This window comes from Catharus ustulatus, chromosome 2 (assembly GCF_009819885.2).
Source record: "Catharus ustulatus isolate bCatUst1 chromosome 2, bCatUst1.pri.v2, whole genome shotgun sequence".
Taxonomy (NCBI): Eukaryota; Metazoa; Chordata; class Aves; order Passeriformes; family Turdidae; genus Catharus; species Catharus ustulatus.
Window position 1 is genome coordinate 100,644,941 of NC_046222.1, and position 21,165 is coordinate 100,666,105.

General features: G+C 38.8%; 1 protein-coding gene across 3 annotated transcripts in view; it reads right to left on the minus strand.

Moving 5' to 3' along the window:
• MYO16 (myosin XVI) overlaps positions 1 to 21,165 on the minus strand; it is a 374,829-nt gene that overhangs the window by 298,974 nt on the left and 54,690 nt on the right. The window lies entirely within an intron of this gene.

The following is a 21,165-nucleotide window of genomic DNA, read 5'->3' on the forward strand; positions in this document are numbered from 1 at the left end:
GTTGAAAGGACTACAAAGAAAAAAGGTCTAACTAATTAGTGAGGATCACTAATTCAGATTCTATTAAGTATTCTGCAAAGTTGCTACAATAGCACAAAGATATATATTCACAGGCTTCCAGTGATCCATTAGCAAAACCCTTAGGTGAAATCTCTCAGCTCCAAACTGCCACGTATTTCACATCTGGTTTCAAGTTAAATGTGCATAGCAATTCTTTTCCAGAACTAATTATTTAGGTGTTTTGGTTTTCTTCATAGAAGAAAACATGGTTTTCCAGAAGAAAGTGAAAAAAATACCAAGAAATAACCAGGGGGACACAGGGATAAATTATATAAAACGCAATACAGTAATTACATTACCATGCAAACTTTTTTTATTGTAAAGCTTAGAAGTCCAAAGTAATTAAATCTATCCAGACTGTCTTTCACACCTATACAACACTAGGCCAATTTGGGCCATATGGCTTATAAAATAAACATACAGAGTGTTTTAAGAGGCAATGTTAGTCATAGTTCATGAGCAAGTGTCAAGTAATCTGACACTAAGGCCTTTGAGCAATAGTTTCTGGTGGAGACATTCCTGACAGGCTCATCTCTGGTGGTACTGTCAGGTAAACAGACTGCCATGTCTAATAACATCACACTTCACCACCCCACACTGGTTAAAACCAGCAGCATCTCCATTGACACTGGTGAATGAGAGAAATGGACAAATTATGCTTTTCAGCAGACAGACATAAAAGGAAGAAAATGTACCTGATTTTGGCTTGAACAGAATGTGAAGAAAAAGTATTTGGATCTGTCTCATTTTACATTGCAATATATGTGATTATGTATTGAATTGCCATAGTAAGAATTTAGGATGGTGGAACTCAGAGCATTTATGTGACAGGCTAGACTACATCCTCCTGCAAAGAATGAGAGAATTCAACCACTCTAAGCACAAAGTCTTGCACCTGTGTCGGGGTAACCCCCAGCATCTATACAATCTGAGGGATGAAGGGACTGGGAGCTACTGATGAAAAGCTGGACATGAGTCAACAATGTGTGCTTGCAGTGCTTGCATCCCAGAAAGCCAACAGTGTCCTGGGTTGCATCAAAAGAAACATGGCAGTTTAAGGGAGGTGATCCTGCCCCTCTCTTCTGCCCTTCTGACACTCCCAACCTTGGAAATATTCAAGGTCAGACGGACAGGGCTCTGAGTAACCTGATCGAGTGGAAGGTGACACTGCTCATTGCAGAAGAGTGTTGGACTAGATGACCTTCAAAGGTCTCTTTCAATCCAAAATGTTCTATGATTCTATGTTCTCCACAGAGAGCATTAAGGTATAGGATAGACTCTTGAATTGGGCAAGGCATTGGCTTGATATTTGCATCAGACTAACTGGGAACAGTGCTGTTCTCCATATGCTCTGATTTCTTCTCTGTTAACATGAGCTGGTCTATGCCACCAGGGAAGAATGTGGGACTGTTTGACCAAGGAGGGTTGCACTGCTGCACCACAGCTTGGGTCTGTGCCCTTCAGCTGGACTGTTGGACTAATCAAGTCCATGAGCAGCATGTACCCACCTGCAGCCAGGCAGGTGCACTTTCCCATTCTACAGGAGTCTGTATGCCAAAAATATGTGGCCAGTTGCTCAAGTATGAGTGCCTGGAAAAAAGGCATAAACATTTTAAGAGGTGGTACCTGGAAACTGGCAACCTCAACACACCTTTTGCTTTAGAATACCGTGCTTTTTTTGGTGTTTCTTTAAATTTTGAAACATATTTAGTCTTATTATGTGGGTAGTTATCATAAAGCATAAACAGAAAGAAAACATGGAAAGCACTGTTCCTTGCTATCAGCAGGAAGTTCTGACATATTGAAGGGCAGCATCAAAAAGAAATTAGAACAATAGATAACTGCAAGTGCAGAGACAAGATGAACCTTCAGGAGAAGTGACAGCTAAACTTGAGGTAAAAGGAAGCCACAAAAGGAATACTTAAGAAGCCAAAATCTGTTTCACCTGCTAGAGAGACATTCTTTCCACTGCCATATTTTGCTAGGCTGGAGAGCAGAGGAAGAACAGAGGAGAAACCACAATGGTGGGGGATTGTCCATATCATGAACAAAGATTTCAAGTGTAAGGAAAAAACCCAAAGACTTCATTTTTTGGAATGACTCCAAAGGAGAGAACACTTCATTGACAGTTATTTTACAAAACAAATTGTACAATTTGTTTATTCACAAGAAAGGGATATTAGCCATGTTAGGTATTCTCTCCTGAATGAACACCAGCAAAAATTCAAAAGAGAAAGATACAAACAGCACTTACAATTTGACCATATAAACTATGGAATTATACCTAGACAGGCTCTGAGGGCATTGTAAACCTACTTTCTCTAAAGTAAAGGTAACATTGGCAGGCTTTCAATCACAGCTCCAGTGGCTCTCTAAAGACTACATCAGTGTTTAAGTCTACAAAACAGCACAAATGCCCTTGAACTGGGGACAAAGACTGAGCTGGTATGAAATCCGGTGATAAAACACTTAATGTATTTGATTTTGTCCAGCTTAGCAAAAATATAGACAAAGTAGAATCAAGGTCAGAAAACAAACTATATTTAGCTCTTCTGGAAAAAAATTCCTTGTCGCTTCTCCCCATAGAGAAAAAACAACCAATTTAATTCTTTGTAGAAATTCAGCATTCAATGATATTACAGAATTATTTAAAGAGAATCTTGGTCAGTCATCACTAGGATTGTCCTGTTTCTTAGGATAAACAGCCATCTAGGGATCACCATCTCAGAGTAGACACTGCCTTCCCTTCCTATCTCAGTTTCCAAGGCTCAAACCCTGATTTAGAAATGCACCTATGAATTGCTTCCTAAAACAACCTAGCAAACTAAAACACTTTACAATAAGGTCTTGCTGTCAAAAACTGACACGCTGTATTGTACTCATGTCATGTAAATATCTTGTTACTCTTCAGTGTCTCCTGGTGTCACAAACAACTGAACATTCAATAATTTTATCATCTTAGTATTTTGAAATTCACATATAACTGAAAGATTTGATAGAGTTATGCAGAACTATCCAAAAGCAATTTGAATAATGAGAAAAACACTGTGACTACTGGTTTTAAATACATGACAGATGCTCCCCATTTATGGCATTTTTGCTCAGTGCAGCAAAGCTTGTTATATTCCTTCAGATGTTACAACTTATGGGTTCAAAACTGCAGACGAAAAAAGTGGAATGCAGAGTAACATTGGCATGGCTCATATGTTCTGACAAGTGATACTGCTTAGCAATCAAACCTTGGCCATTCTATCCAGCTGCCAACAAGCCACTCATCAGATAACATCTGGTAGCTGTATGCTCTATCAGGAAGCTGGGATAAGCCCTAGCAGATGCAGATACTTAGCAAGAAGGACTCTACTAATTTTCTCTACATGAGTCACAGCAGAACAAAACACAGCAGTTTCTCCAAATAAATTTTTAGATTAACTTGCATGTCAGATGGATGTGAGGTTTGCTCCAGAGATTGCAGCAACAAATCAAATCTAATCACTCAAGCACTCAGTTTGGTTGACCTCTAGAAAACCAGGTGACTGTTTTCTCTTCCCTCTTCCTATCCTCCAACTTTTGCACCCTTTTCTTGTTTTCCCATTTCCCTGGAAATGCCTTGATTTTTCAAGAAGCTGGCAATCTTCCTCCCATTCTTCTACTTAGAGATTGAGAAAAGTTCAATTAGAAAAAAAAAAATCATTTTTCTTCTTCTCTACATACTGCTGTAACAATCTATATGGGTGGCGTAATCTGCAATTATTCTCGAATGTATTGAAAACAGTAGGTTAAAACATTATTACTTGCTACTGATGAAGTTTGCAAATTTACCAGAAGAATTTACCAGTGGAATGCCATTTGAAAGCAGTTCTCGCTTCCTGCCACACCCAAAATGACAGTTTTTTAGGGTGTGAGTAGGTCTGTCTAGCAGTTCCTTAACTGGATGAGATGAAGAAGCTCTCACTTGTAGTGGAGAGCCTAGAACAGAGGTAATAACAAGGCCAAATACAAGAAGAAATCCCAATAGTCTCATATATTGTTTAGGCTTATGTTTGGCACCAGTAGTGACTAGATACTAGATAATTAACTTCTTCATTACAATGTGTGAATATTTTTTTAAATTAGATTTTTAATAGATTTGATGAAAGACTGCTACAGAGAGAAGCTGCAGATATTTCATATGCAAAGCCCCTTACAAGACTGAAAAGACACCACCAAGACAAGCTAAAAGTATAAGCAGAAAAACATGACAGCCATCACAATGCCCAGATGTAAGAAAAAAATGAAAAATCCACTAATTTCCATGTAAAAAGTTATTATATGATCAGATAGATTTTTTTAAAGTTTAGAATATTCAGGAAAGAAATAGGCAAGAAGACAAATTCAATTCAACCTAAGAAATGCGCTGCTATCCTCTCAATAATTAGCAAATGTGATGACTCTCTATTGTATCCCTGATTTTTTTTATTTCCTAACTGGTTTTATCATTTTAAAACCAGGAGACAAATAATGACTATACTATTAGATGCAAAAGTAGACCAGAGGAATTGTGAATCCTTTATCAGAGCAAATATTTTTACAACTACGTGAACCTTGAAGTACAATTAGGGAAAAGCTAAAAGGACTGCAGAAGGGGTCCTTGAGATAGAAGGTATTCCTAATTTAGGAAAAAATTAACTTGGCTGCAAAAGCCAAGGAAGTGATAGAATCAGACTCTTCTGGGCCTGTAGGACAGCATTGAGGACAGGTTGGCAATTTAAAAAAACCCAGAAGTTACTTTAGTACTTGATATTCCAAAGGCGAAAAAAGAAAATTAAAAAAAAAAAAAAGAATAGATGTCAAAGATTTTAAGGCATGGTAAAGTGACAGAATTTTAAATTATTCAATCATGACATTCAAAAAACCTACCAAAACAAGATGACATGTACCATATGCAAGTGCTATAGACCAAGACCAGAATGAATTTAAGTTTCAGTTTAAACTACAAGATACAAGTGGAGCTCTGCAGATATAATATTGGATAACTGATGCCTATTGTGCAGACAATTATGATGTACATCACAGTTTCAATATAGACACTGCAAGCAAAATGCAACATTATTAAATTATATTTTAAAAAAATCTGAAAAGCAAAGACTAAACTTAGGCAAGCAAAGCTACGAAGGCTTATTTTCCAATTTTTCTACTGTACATTTTATTTCACACTAAATACAATACCATTTTCCCCAGCCTTTCTGCACTTCATTCTTCATTTAACTCAGCACAGGTTGTTGATGCATATTTGTCTTACAGTGTTTTTGTCATGAAACAGAGAGAATGGGATGAAAGGGGTGCAAGGTATGGAAAACTACGTGTCCTTTTTATCAAATTTATGTGCTGCTGTATATGCACAGTGTAGCAACATGCAGCTGGGATGGTCTCTGTTTCTCCACCTACTTCAATTTCTAATGTATATATTCACTTATTTCCTCTTTTTTCTTTGCCTTTGTCAACATGTAAAGAATTCATCATTCTGACCACAAAGACCAGGTGAGAGTCCAGCTTGATAGAAACAATAATCAAATCAAAGGGTATGATGGCAAGAACTTTTGCCACGGCATAGGATAACATCATATTGCTTGAAGATGGTATGGACAAGTCCATAAACTCACTGAACAAGAGAGGCACCCAGAATTTACTGCACTCTGCTTGAACATAATAGAACTACATTTCATTCTCAAATTAGCAAAGAAAAGATAAGAAGCTAACAAGAATAAGGCAGCTGCTTTGAAAAGAAGGGAGGAATGAGAAAAATATATGAAGAAGCGAGAAAACAGGTATAGTAAGATGACTGTTAAAGGCACTGATTTATAGGGGTGTTCAAGCAACAGTAAGAAAGCAGTAAATCTAAATTTTAATTACATTATCTGAGGTCAAAAAAGGGCATTCAGTGAGGCAAGTTACAATGAAAGGCACTCAGAAAGGTGGTGGAAAAGAACTTGTTCCATGTGAACAGCGGACAGGTCACAGCTGAGATGTCAGTGACCAAGAACAATAAAAGCAAGGACTCCCCAAACACAGACTAAGAAGAGCACTGAGGATTAGTCAATAAACACAAGACGCTTGATAATCAGTTCATTCAAACAGAAATAAATTAAATATTCAGATCAGATGTCTGTTTTGTACAAACATGAATAAAAGGCACAGGTCATCAAGCCCTCAAACAGCTGGTTTACATATGACCCAGTAAAGAGCAAGGCACCTCTGTACAGTTACTGCACATAGCCCTAAAGTATCAATAACCATCAGCACATGAGCTGAATTTCGTTATAATTCAGATAGATGGAACCCAGTTTTCCTATTTTATAATAATATACTTTTTGCATAATTCATTCCCCATGATCTGAAAACCTGTGGAACTTAGAGTACACTCACTTTTTACTCCAATGACTGGCTGTTCATAACAAATAGAAGATTTATTACTTTGTTCTCAAATGAACTTACTCTTTCAATCAAACACTGTATTAAAAAGTACTTATTCAAATTTTGTTTTCTTGAAAATACGGTAGTAATACCTTTAATTTAAAACAACAAAGGAACAAGTGAGAAAGTAAGAAAAAAACTGTACAAGTATAATAGGGTAAAACACATCTATAAAGAAGAATTATCCAGCAGGGTAAATCATGTCATTCCAACCAATTTAAAAGGCTTTTTGTTTGATTTTTTTTTTTCACTTTCATTTATAGTAGAGTTTTCCTCCAGAAAGAAAAGAAGCATTCAGCACCTTGCCATCCTGGCAGAGGGCAAAACTGCACAAGAAATTATTTCCTTCACCCGTTAGCCAAAATAACTTACGCTGAAATCTCCATCCATTGTAAATTCTAGGCTGTAAATTCTTAGAAGAGAAAGCCACACAAGTTGGTGCCAACTATAAACCATTCTTTGATTCTTAGATTTTAACCTCAAAATCAGCAGGGGTTCTGTCACTGCCTTCAAAGGATGCAAAGTGAAACACTTTAAAGTGAATGACCTAAGATTATTGGAAAATGACATAAATGAGCTATCTTGAAAAAAATAATTAGCAATTATGCATAGCACACCAAGACTAATTTGCTTAACATCTCCCAAATGCTCCTGTTACAGTTGGTGATAACTGGAGACCATGCATTTATCCATTTTCCAGTATCGTTGTAATTTCAAAAACACTTTCCTTATCATTACCAGCATATTTCTGTCCTATCTGAGAAAAACACAGCAGTAGGTAAATGCTGATTTGACTAGAGAAATTAGTGGGGTTTTTTTCCCCCCCACCAAATCTAGGTCCAATCTTTTATTGCCTTGGCTGAAGTCAAGAGTGGATCAGCACATTTACTATGAATTCTTCTGGATATTCCATCTTGTAAATCAAACATTTTGTTGGCATAGCTTTATTGAATAAGGTTCTGTATTATGTTTTAAGGAGTAAAATAATTACATCTGCTAAAAAATATCAGCATTTGCTAAACATAATTATAGTGTCGGAATGTAACACAAATTCAGAGTACAGTTTTGTATTAGGATGCATTCAGTCATCAGAAGCAAATTTCAAAAATGGACTTTGAACATTAGAAAATGGCTATGAAGGCTCAGTACAATACACACCAACAAGATGGAAAGTTCGAATGCTTTGTGATATTAACATGTTTTTATTGTGTATTTGACTTATTTCTCCTTTTGATTTGAATACCATACATACTACAGAAGACAAATTATAGACAATTTTCTGAGGTGCAATCTAAAATGCACAACTACATTTAGAATACTTCAAAATTGGCACAGGTAAAGAGTGAGTTAAGTTAACCAGGTCTTTCAAAGACTAAGGAGATCTTATAATCTCTATAAAAGATGATAGAAAAATATGATTCAATAGATACAGATTATTTCACAGTGAGCCTGGTGGTGACAAGGCAGATGAGAAGCCTCTTCACTGTGTTAAAGGGGCTGAGGGTGGACATATGAAAGGCAGCTCCTGACGTGCCAAAGGAACACCATATCTCAGGAGGGCTGAGGAACTACAACCTGGATATGTGAAATTAATATACCCCAAAGAATTATAAATGGGATTGTGACCCCTGCAGAGGTAAAAAAAAAAAAAAAAAAAACAACAAAACTAAAAGTTGGTGCAATATCATGAATGCAATCTCTGCAAACTGAGACATTAGGCAAAAATAATGCCCTTAACAATGCAGATCAGAAAATCTGCAGCAAATTAACTAGATGGAAGAAGGGTTTTCAGGCTTCAGCTTTTTTGAGAAAATTAATAACTAATGTTTCTTTCGCTGGTGTTGCTCTTTCTTGTTGTTTCCTCTTTTCTTGGAATAAATATTTGAAACTATAACCTATTTTGCATGTTATATTTCTGTTTACAATTATCTGAAATGAAAAGCAAGTTCAAGGTAGCTAGCAAACATCAAAGAACTACACATCAGTTGGCACAATTATGACTTGAATATAGGAGGTAAAAGGTCTCTGTTGCAAGCATCTGAGTTGCCAGCATAGGCAAGCACACCACCACAAGCCACGATGGCTACCTCACACTGCTCCTCAGAGGAGCTGCAGCCCCTGGCTCCCCAGTGATCCTTCATCTATAAACTGAGAGCCCTACAGCTCCCCAAGATGCTCTCTGACATGTTACAAACAATAACAATGAGTGGGAAAAGACCAAGGAGTTCAAAAATGCTTTCCTTGAAACAGATGCATGAAAAGAGCAAGGTGTACCCAGATTGTCTCATTTATTAAACGAGAGATCCTACTACTCTTCTCCAACAAATAAGACAATGATAAACAGCTGGAAGCTACCACCTTCGTTCAGTGACCTTTTCCTTTCTCTTGATTTTCCCCACACTACACAGTGGAAAAGGAAATGCTTTCCTCCTCAGACAAGACTTTTTAAAGTCCAGCTTTTAAACAACCAATGGTGGGGGTTTTAGCTATTCTCTGATTTGAGACAGTTTGGCTCCTCTGGCTCTTTTTCATATGATCATGTCCTGGAGACTTGACAATTATTTTTCCTCTTTTACCAGCAGGATGCCAAGAAATTGTGATAGAGGGAATGCTGGCAGCAGTGAGAATGACTATCAGAGGAGTGAAGGCAAGAAAGTGAAAAGACACTCAAGATGCACTGCTTCCAGTCCTCCTGGTGAGTTATACCCTCAGTCAATCCCAATGGAAGAGAAAGGAAAATCTGCAGTTGTTTGCTCTGCACCCCACCAGCTGCTCCAAACATATCAAGGGTAGACAAAGCAGAGAGAAGTGTGAACAGCTGCTGTCAGCTGTAGGGCTCTCCCAAGTGCATCCATCAGTCCACCCCACCGACAATCTGGGAGAGCTGCCCCAGGACTGCGGCGTCAGACACCAGCCCTGTGGTGTTAGCAGAGCCTGTGTGTGGGCTGAGCCAACACAGCAGCAGCACAGCAAGGGCAGGCAGAGAGGTACAACAGAGGTTCATGGCTCAGGTGCAGCCCCGTGCATTGCAGAAAGGGGGGTAGCTTATCAGCTCCAGACAATGATGTTTGATGGGAGTCTTGCTGAAAGACAGAAGAGCAGACACCTGCCCCTACCAGACACCTCCTAAGGCAGTGGGAGGCTGGAACATTGGAAGAGGCAAGACTGAGTGACAGAGAAAAGCCTTGGTGGATAAGGAGGGGCAGAGCTGTGCCTGGCTAAAATGAGATCAGAGCTGGACAGCACAGCAGTGCCACAGCTGGGGAGCTGCAGCAGCAGTGTCTATCCTGATTGAAAAACTTTTCTTTTACTCTCCAGTGAAAATCTGGGGGAGAGGAGACCAGAGGTTTGACAGTAGTAAGGTGAGGAAAATGCTGCTTTGACATGCATTAGCCTGAGACAGTCTTTGACTTTGCATGATACTGCCTTACACGTTAATAAGCATTTTCTTGTCCAAGCTTCATTTTCCAAAATGTCTCTTACAAAGCCTCCCAGAATCCCTGACCTTGATGTCCACACTCTTATCTTTCAGTGGTTTGGTGTCACTGAGTTTAGTTTTATTTGCATCCTAGTATCCCTCTCAGCCAAAGAAGGAGGCAGGTCCTCCCTGGTAAGGAAAACAACATTTTTGTTGAGCTGTTTTAGCCACTCACTGGCTACGTATCAAGGTCATGCATGGAATATTCCTGCAGATTAGAATGTTTAGTTAATAACATGCTCCTCTAAAAATGAGCATCTCTACAGTATATTCCTGTATCTCTTTGGGCCTTTCAGCAAATAGTTATATACATAAATTACAAGGAAACCCTTAAACAAAACCTGAGGACAAAACCTCTTGTGTAACTTGCTAAAACAGTAGGTTTGTTGTGCAGAGAGGATTTGCTGGCAAATACACACAGACTACTGTTTGAATAGGTAATGTCATGGTCCATCTACTGCTCTTGGATGACCCAATTGTACTTATTTCCCTGTAGGAACACCACAAAGAACATCAGTGTTCATTTTTATAGAAGTATGAAGTATTCAAGAAGAAAATCAGTGTGGGAGCTAGACTATATTCCTTTCCGTTTCTGTTTAGATCTACATCTGAAAGGAATAATAACCCATCAAGGAATACAATTTAACTATGACAATACTGAAGTTTTAAAAGCAGCAAAAAGACTCTCTAACTCTCTATGGCATTGCAGCTTCTGTTAATAAACTAGGTAAGGAAAGCTTAGTTTTTTTCAGTTGATCTATGATATTTAAGTATACGTGAGACATGAAGGATAGATGCTTCATAAATAAGATTTACATATCAAGAGCTGTCTTTGCAACACAAATAACTGAAAAAAGTTTTACATGAAAATGCTATTAAGGTATATGTTCATATGGTGATCTTCAGAAGATTAATAAAGAAGTTAATCACATTTTACGGGGATCAAATATTGTCAACAGGACATTAGTTTCGGGAAGCTGAAAACAAAAAAATCGTAGAGAGCTAATTATAGAAGACATAGTACTGGTAATCACAGAAATTAATATATAAATCATAAGCAATGGAAAGGTGTACTACCAAAGAAAATTGTGATGCTGCTAACCCCTCTCCTGAATTAGCCATATGACTGGAGAGAAAAAACAAAAAAAGGTAGTTACCCTGAATTTAAGTGGCATTTTTAATTATTCATTGTCTCCTTTACCATGATTGGTACTGGGCTTGAAATATTTGGTGCTACAATCTTTCTCACCCTTTCTCTGAAATGTACACCTCTCTACATGGGTGTCTTGCACAGAATTTATGACAAATTTTTTGGCTCCTATCCTTAAGGAACACTGCAAATGTTTAGGGGAATTTTACTGATGTGGGGATCATATTGGGGGTTGTTCCACTACAGTCCCTCTGCCTTGCCTGTCAAGAACACTGGCACATGCTGTCAAGTATCTGCAGCCTCCAAAGAGCAAGGGAGGATTAGTTTTGTTGTCATGCTGCCAGTTTCAGCTGAACTCCCAAACTGATGGGCTTTAGTGTATGACATAGTGCTGCAACCCCACCCCATGCAGAGGTCCCAAGTGCCTGCTGAATTCAGAGCCCCATCAGACAGTCTTACATCTCTGCCCTAAAGCACAGCTCCACAACCTCCCCTCTGATTCTGCTCATAGGTGCTCTGGCCACACCCAGGCAAGGGAGCAGCCACTCCAGTGGCCAGCCCATCCTGTCCCTCATGTTTCAGACTGAAAAGGCTGTATAAAATATCACCTGAGACAAATGAACCATTATACATAAGGATGAGGTACCAGATGGATGTACCTTCAAGTTCTTCAATCTATTTGACCACAAAGGAAGAACACAGACCAATAAAAAGTTATTTACTTCTGCACAGAGAAAACTGTTGTGAATACAGCTTCTCCTGGTGCAGGTATGAATACTTGCAGCAATATGAGAAATGTCATCAGTGGGAATATCTCATTCCTCAATAACCTCAGCACAAAACATGAAAACCATAAGTACAAAAACACTACCCATACATTTAAAGAAAAATGGGGTTCCAGTCAGCTTCAACAGTATCTTTGAATCTCTGAACTTGAACAGTTTTGAAAAAGCTTTAATTTTCTGAAAACACACAGGTTTGTTAAACACCTAAGTGTTCTTAAGCAAAATCCCTTATGTATAAAATCAAAGAAAACACCTGTAAGTTATGTAACTTGAGTTTCTAGCTTTTTAAAAATTATTTTAAAGTAAATAAAAAATATTTCCTATCCAAAAACTCATCTTAGAGTCCAATATATGATCTGTTCCTATAAAATATACAAACAGTTCCAACAGTGGATTATCACAGCCATTTATTTGCTACAAATCTAAAATACTAGGTATGTTTTACCCATATTAAAAAAATTACAATACAAATTACAATATTTTAAAACAGAGTTCAGATTATTTGGTATATTCTATTTTATACAGAAAGCACCAGGCATGACTCCAGGTGGTAACAGAAGCAATATTGCTTCAGTTTGACACTTTCAGCTCTGCCCTTCAAGTGTCCTCAGCCTGCTTTGCACATTCTTATATGTAAGAGCTGAAGCTACCTCCTTCTGGGAACAACACTCTTTCATTCAGCATCCCCTGCTTATTTCTCATATGTTCAGCTCCCTTCAAATCACAAAAGCTTGGAGAAAACCACAAACCACCATAAAAACCAGTACATTTGCATTTCATTTCTTTTCACCTCATGTCTGACACTGCCAATATCTTTAAACCTGTATAAATTAATTTGCTCTCATGAATTATTGTTGTTTACAGTATTGAGGAAGAATGTTTTATCTGATGGGATAGAAGTCATTACCACATGAACAAAGGAAATGTTCATAACCTAAAGGACAGGGCAAGGATGCCAGAGAGAATTTTCTGCCTGAGTAGGAGATTATTAACCCTTGATAAGAAAAATGAATGATGCCCAGAGAGCATAAGGACAGATCCAAGAAGGAAAAAAAAATGTGCAAAATTCTGAGAATAAAGGAGAAAAAAAAACATATGAGTGAAAACTTGTTTTCAATACACTTCATCAGAACTGTGGGATCAGGTCACTAAAGAGAAAGATGTATTTGCAAAGACTAGAAAGACACCTTCAGGAAAGAAAAGGCTTTTGAGTAATCCTGTCTATAGTGAGTCTGTGTTGGGAAAACATTTTCTACCTCAGATCATTAAACTCAGAGTTTTTAGGATGCTTTTTATTGTTTTTGTAAAAGTGGTTATTTTCAGTTTGTTCTCTATAAGACAATTATTAGAATATGCAATAACAGCAAAAATTTTAAAGAAAAGATCATATATGGAAAATACATGGGCAATTATTTCATTTAGAGAATATTAACTTGAAAAGCATGCCTGGAATTGTTATGTATGGTAGACTGGAGTCCAGATAATATTTAATCCAATAAGTCATAGCAGCAAACATAAGGTGAGAATGCTAACGTGCTGCTGAGGGCATTAGGGAGAACCTGCACTACATACAGTCTTGAGAAGTGTCTTTACAGATTAGGTTAATCCTCACTATTTGTCTTTATAAAATCAGTTTCTTATTTGGTTTTTAAATCAAAATATTTTTACACCCAAAGAATTACAATGGAATGCATATTCAAGAATGGTCTTACTGTTTTCAGTCTCTAATGTGAAATTCCCACAGATATAATGAGATCTGGGGTATGAGGGGAGCAAGGTCATGCTGTGTAATCAAAAGGACAGATATCACTGGAACACCAGCTATGCAGTGTACAAATTACATTAGATAATTTGTCTTAAAGTGAAAATATTTAACTTTTTGGTAAAACAAACAGCAACTCCTACAACACAACCTTGTGGCTTATTGAATTTTTAAACAGACGCTTAGTTTCAAAACATAATTACTAAGAGTCTGAATCAGTGTCAAGTAAAGTGTCATGAAAATGTTTCCAGTGACCAGTGTGTGTTGGATCCAGTGCAAGGTTTCTCAAATGATTTACTGAACACAGTTCCACTCCCAATATATTATGCAAACTTAGCAAGAACAGATACTGTCCTTAGGGATATGTAAAATTAAAATTATGTTAAGATCAGGGTGCTGAGATATAACACAGTATAGAAGGACTAAAGGTTACAGGGAAAGACAGAAATTGGATTTGGAAACTGGTATCTAAGTAGGTAGATAGAAGGTTCCTGTGATGGAGAACCTACTCCTCTTGGTCTGAGAACATAGAGATCTATGGTGTTAGATGACCAATTTGGTCTCCAGATTTGTGCAGGGCACAACCCTGATGCTTCACTTTTTTTCCCTCAAGTCCTTTACCATCACCTTTCCTGACCAGTAACACTGTCTCAGTGAGGGAGATAGAAATGATTGTGCTAAATGACAGAAAATATGTTCCTAAAGGTGTTATAACCTCAAAAGGAAGACCAAAGTCTTCATTTCACCAAGAAAATGAAAATATGTGCCCTGGACCCTGTGGTGATCGGTGATGGCAGCTTAATGTACTTAATGACATACTTACTGTACTTTACCACCTTCTGGTACCTGCCCTAAGTCATAGTCGTTCCTCAGTTCTGGTATCCTGTATCCCAGGTAAATCTGGTAAATGAAACTGGCAAATGAAACAGCAAAGTCTGGTAGAGGTAATCCATTCCTAGGACTGAGGGAGACTGATGCAGCTAAAATCTGAAATACAGGAAAAAAATCTGAAATACCACAGGAAAGAAGATAGAATAGTGACTAGGATTGTGCTTTTGCTCTTCAAAGCCTGAGACTTACCAAATCAGTAAGAACTGCTGCACTAGGTTTAAGATCTCTGGCAGGGTGCTCTGAAGGTTACTTAAGCACTCCCAAGACCACCCAAAACTGTCTTAGCAGACTGAAGCTGTTGGCAGGTGGGCTCATACAAGGGTGTTCTCCTGAGCACAAGGGCAATAAAGACATGAATAGAAACAGCATAGGGGGAATTTACAGCATTTGGCCAGATTTCCAAGGTTCGTTTCACATGCTTTTCTTTTAGTCTGACAGGAAAAGCTGCAGCACAAGCTCTTGCATGCCACTATGCTGCTCAGAAAATTGCAATTAAAAAAATAAATCCAAGGGGAATTGGCTCAGTTACAGTTAAAGAAGTACTGCAGAGATTTCAGGATGCACACAAGCAAACCATTGGGAAAAAAAACCTAAAAATACATATAGCAAAGTAAAACAGCAATGTTCATATGCCCAATTAGAAGGAAGTTCATAAACTTGTTTATAAAACTGTACATTCAAATCTTTACTGGCCACATTGGCAAGAAAGTGATTCTTAATCCTGGGAAGACTTGTATGTGGTCTAAAGGACAGCAAGAAATTATTTCAAGGGAATGTAAAAATCAAGACAGAAACAATGTCTACATAAATAGATATTCTCTATAAATGTAGTAATGTCAAAAAAAAGGTACCCAAAATCCCAATTCCTCATTACAAAGTATACACAAGGTAAAGATTAAGAAGGAATTAAGAATGGATTTAAATACAGCTGACAAAACAAATTATAATTATAATGTCTTAATGTTAATCCCTCCGGCATAGCAAAGACTTGCTCACTGCAACAAGCATTTTCATTGTCAAATATTGATCGCTGATGTAATCTTTCTGGAGTTTGTTTAAAACATGTTGCCAATCACGGTTTTTTGCAGTAGCACAAGTTTTAGTTAGATGTCAGTTGGGTATTTTCCCCCCTGGCAATCAACAAAATCCATTTTCAACATCCATTCTGGCTAACCATCACAGCACCATTAAACATCAGATATGGTTTGCTTTTGGGCTAGAAGCCACCTCTATAAAGACAATTTTATAAAAGAAAACTATCAGTCCTTGGAACTCTCATGTTTGGGCAAATCCCAAAGTTGTCATATAAGAAAGATGTAGTCACCATCACCTTTAAAACTACATTAGCACTCATGAAAACAGACTAAGAAAACAAGTCTATAGCTTTCCTAAAATTCATGTCTTGGAGACTGTTTATATAACTAGAGGTCTGACATCTAACTTCTAGTAAAAGTAGTGTTATGCCTTAAAAAAAGTGTGCCTGTGTGTAACACTACAAATACATAGAAGGGGGGGGTGGGGGGGAAGCAGATATGAAAGTTAAATTAAGAAAATTGAGGGCTAGCTTTTGTATGAAATTTTAATGTAGCATGGAAAAGAAGCCTTACCAGGAAAGGTCAGTATTTAGATGGCAGACAGACACATCTGAACAGATAGCATGACACCCAGAGCTTACTTTCTGCCTAATTTCTAGATAGATCAAAAGAGAATTTTTGAAACTGGCCTTTCCCTATCGAGAACTCGAGAACTGTAGCTGATGGCCATTTAGCTAATCCACTTTAGGAACAGGATAAAAAGGAGTCAGGTAGGGTTTGGGGTACAATGACAATTCACAAAGCCCAGAAAATTTTGTGGAAACTTGTATATGTAACCTCATTTTTGGAAAGGATTTCAGGTATCAAAATAGATTTCCTGGTCAAAACACAACAAAACACCAGAACAGACAACAGGGCAATGATCAATATATGGCTTGGCTGCAAGAGGGGCAGGCACTATCAAAAGCCTGCTGGGTTTTCTGCCAGCTTGGCTGGTGACCTGAAGGGGAACAAAGCCTGCAGTGTCTCCAGGCAGTCCTGCCATCTGGACTGCCTCCACATCACGAATCCTGAGGTCTCTAGGGACTGCTGTTCCAGGAAAGCCCTCCCACACAGGCATCTTGCAGGTCACTGTTTCAAGAATTCCCTGTGCTGGACATCCTGGCTCCCAAGACTGCTGACTACCACTAGAGATGGCAATGAGCAAGTGGCCTGGGAGAACAGAAAGGCAAGGGTTGAGCCAAGAAACTCAGTCTTGGGCTTGAAGCTTCCGACAGAAACTGAACAAATTATCTTATTCCCAAATAACTTCATCCCTTCTGTGGAAGACTTGCTTCTGAAAGATGCCATTTTTTAAGAAGAATTTTGCAGAAAATGAAAGTTCCAATGGATTATTCTAATATTATTCTAATTGGATTATATCTAATCCAAGCTAAATATTATACTAAGTGTCCATATTGTATCCCTACCAGCATTACTGAATCACAGAATTTGCTGAGGGATCCTCAAGGATCAAGTCCAACTTCTGGGCACAGCCAGATCCCCAAGAGTCACATCATGTGCCCAAGAGCACTGACCAAATGCTTCTTGAACTCTTGTCAGGCTGGTGCTGCGATCACTTCCCTGGGGAAATTGTTCAAGTGCCCAAACACCCTCTGGGTAAAGAACCTTTTTATAATATCCAGGCTAAACCTTCCCTTATGCAACTTCAGGCCATTCCCTCAGGTCCTGTCACTGTCACCACAGAGCAGAGATCAGTGCCTGCCCCTCCCAAGAAACTGTAACTGCAGTGGGGTCTCCCCTCAGTCTCCCCCAGGCTGAACACACCAAGTGACCTCAGCCCACACAGCTTCCCCTCAAGGCCCTTCACCATCCTTGTGCCCTCCCTTGGACACTCTCTATTGTTCAGTATCTTTTTTATATTGTGGCACTCAGAACTGCCCCAGCACTGGAGGTGAGGCTGCCCCAGCTCAGAGCAGAGCAGGACAATCCCTCCCTTGCCCAGCTGTGATGCTGTGCCTGATGCCCCCAGGACAGGGTTGGCCCTCCTGGCTGCCAGGGCTCTGCTGGCTCATGTTCAACTTGCCACTGACCAGGACATCCAGGTCCTTTTCTGCAGCACTGCTTTCCAGTAGTGAAAAAATTCCATTGTGAAAAAGATGGAGAATCATGACAGAAGAGCAAAGAAATTCTATTTGTGTGAATAATACTTTTAGTCCTTGTTCAATGGAGCAAGAGGAAATTATGCCAAGACCAATATACAAATACAATTTAGAAAACTGACAATCAAATTCTTCCTTTTCACTACAGCCTACCACTACTACTCCTCTTCCCATTTAGGGTACAAGCAACACAGTCTCATGAAAAAGACCTTTTTCTGCAGGATGGCTGCAAAATCGACATTATCTTCACATTAACATGGCTAGGGTTTCTCTCCTTTTTAAATCTAGTGATCATTTTTGTTACAGTATCCCATGCCCAGCTTTTGAGCTTTCATGTCTATCAAGGAAATATTAAAAAATTTTGCTCGTCACTTTGTGCTTTAAGAAATCATCTCTGGCCTGCTGATCTTTCCTATTCTTTCTCATTACCTGAACAGGATAATAATTGTGTGAAACCCTATGGTATTCTCTTACACATAACTATCTGTTCAAAGTAGAAGATAACATGCCTATTTTCAGATTTATATCACTTTCAGACTCAAGCGAAATCACACATTCAAAATGAAAATCACTGCAAAACCGGAGAGAGGGTTTAATTGAAACTTGGGAGCATGCACATATCCCTTCTGCAAGCTGCCTGAGGCCTTTTTTTTCCACACTGTATCCCATCAGATGCTTAAGCTTGCAATCTGTTTGCACATCCATTAATGTTTTATTTTTGGCTGGTAATGATGTCCCCACATACATGGGCCTCCAAAAGTATGTTTCAAGGTTATAAAAAGATCCTCCTCCCTTCAGTGAAACAATAATCAGAAAGAGCAAACAAAAAGTAGCATAAGAATGAGAAAAATATACTCCAGCACCACAAAAGTTTAATAATAAACATTGGTAAGCATATCAATTTCAAATGGGACCTCAAAGAAGTGATCAAAGCCACAGTGTATGGAAGACTGCAAGCATTGATGAGAGAGTAGTTTTTTACCCTGATGTGCTGGGTGTTTGTGTCCAAAGGCATGGCAGTGTGATAGATATAACCAAGTCCAAAGGGCAAAACAGTGAAACTAAACTGAACATAAAAATCTTAAACCACAGCTGCTTCCAACTGCTCCATGCCCAAACTGAAATCAACTTTGGGCTTCTGCTTGTTTCTAAAAAATTGACCTGCATTTTTCATTTGTTCAGCCAGCAGACACGAAGTGTTAACTATGCACAGCTATGAGAGTTTAGCATGTGGGATCCTCTGAGCTGACATGGTCATTGCCCTTTTTAAGCTCACTTTCTTTGCCAGGACCTGCTGCCAACCTGCCAGAAGCCGGCTGTTTCATCCCTGCTATAGAGCCAGTCACCAAACAGCTGCCATGGCAAACAGCATTCAAAACTCTGCTGCCAGAAACTTAACTACTCAAGTATTTTTAAAATGTTGGAGGGGTGATTTAAACTATGCATAATGCAGAACCACACACACTTATGTTTGCACTGGAATTATCATGCTTCAGAGATGTTTGAAGGAACGTTAGGGCAGCAGTTATAACAAGTCATGTCATTTGCTTTGCTGATTTTAATTTTCATGCAGTGATAGATACTCCTTGTCAGATGGCTTACTAGCTGTTTTCCATCTTGTGTTTTGGTAAATTGCAATGTAATTCTCAATCCACATTAATTTCATACCACAGATAATTACAAACGAGTTAATCATGATGAAATCTTCCCAGAGGTTTCTTTGGTTACCTAGTTAAGCTACTGTCAGCATTACACAGTCATCACACTCAAATTAAAGGATCATTATGGCATATATTGAATATTTGGCTTCACAGCAGGTAAATGCTGTTCAGAACATCTAGGATGCAGTCTCCCGGATCCCACTCTCCAAAAGAGCACCAGCAGGAGAAAACCCAACGGTATTACCATATTAAAATATTCCTAGAGTGACCTGCTTTATATTTACTTCTAGAGTGCTCTTGAGACTGCTTATTTCACATCAGTGCCCAGTAATAATATGATCACTTGGTACCCAGTAATCACATCACTCTTATGCTGCCACTCTTACAAATCCCCAATTCCCTGCTGCAAAAGACATTATAGCCTGTACTGCAACAACTCCAAAAGAAAGGACTGAGAGTTGTTTCTTTTCACTGTCATCACCACCAGCTCTGTCCTGACACACTGAGTAAATGGATGCTGCAGGAAACAAAATCTGTTCTTTCTTCTGCCAAGTGTCCTCTGCAAAGTGCTGTTAACTGGAGGTCCACTGAAAATTTTCCATGCTAAATAGCATCCTAAAAAACAGTTCCTAGGGGGCAGGTTACATGACTGCCCTCAAGGACCCCCAGGGAACACTCTTTATAGAGGCACAGAAATAAACACTAAAATCCTCAGTTCTTGGGAAAAAGTTCTCCAATTATGTCAGCCCTCAGGGGACCATAGTATAATGTAACTGTATGATTCAATTCAATTCTCTATATACTTCTAACTTCACTTACTCTAGATTTGTACAAAGAAAAAGGTAGAGTGTAAGTGTCAAGATTTGGTTTTCTGTTCAGCTGGACTAAGCAGAAACCGTGACAGAGGAGGGGAGAAATCAGTGGAGGGAAGACTTGGTATCATAACTGTACCTAACCAATGCTTGATTTCTATTGAAGAAATACCCAGATGCATGAAATAGTAAATGCAGCCTCTCAGGGCTCATATTTTTTATTACTCTCATCAAAATGCTTTGTATCTGACTGCATATGGAGGCCAGGGCCTTCAGCTCCCTGCAACATTAGCAGCTGCCTCAGCACCTGTTCCAGCATCACTGCTCCCCACTTCCCCAGAAAGCAACCCTGCCCCCTCACACTCATCCAGTCCTGACTCAAAGTCGGTGCCCAGCATCCCTGGCACACCCTGCACCCACTGGGCAGCCTGGTGCCCATCTCCCTTCCCTGGTGCAGAACTGGCTCCCGCACTCCTGGTGACTGCCAATCCAATGGGTCTGAAGGGTTATTCTGAAAATTAAGAAGAAAAAAAACCCATAGTGCTTCAAACTACAGCAATGTCATTTAACTCTACTAAATCTTCCTGTATCACAGACAGCAAAGAGCAACAGTGAGAGTAAGAGTAGAAGAGTAGAGAAGATGAATAAAAATAAAAATTAGTGCTCTGTTTTTCTCTCGCTTTGAGATATCAGGAGAAATTTTTTGTTAATTTGGAGGGTAAGATCAAATATGAACAGGAAGGACATACTGAATTAGCAGCTTATGATTCAGGTATTGCAGAAGTACAGTAATTTCACGCATATAAGGCACCCGGAGTATAAGCCTCACTTCCGGGTGTTGGCAACTTTTTGTTCTTTGTCCATATATAAGCCGTACCAGCGTATAAGCAGCACTTTTTCTTGCGGCGAGGATGCACATG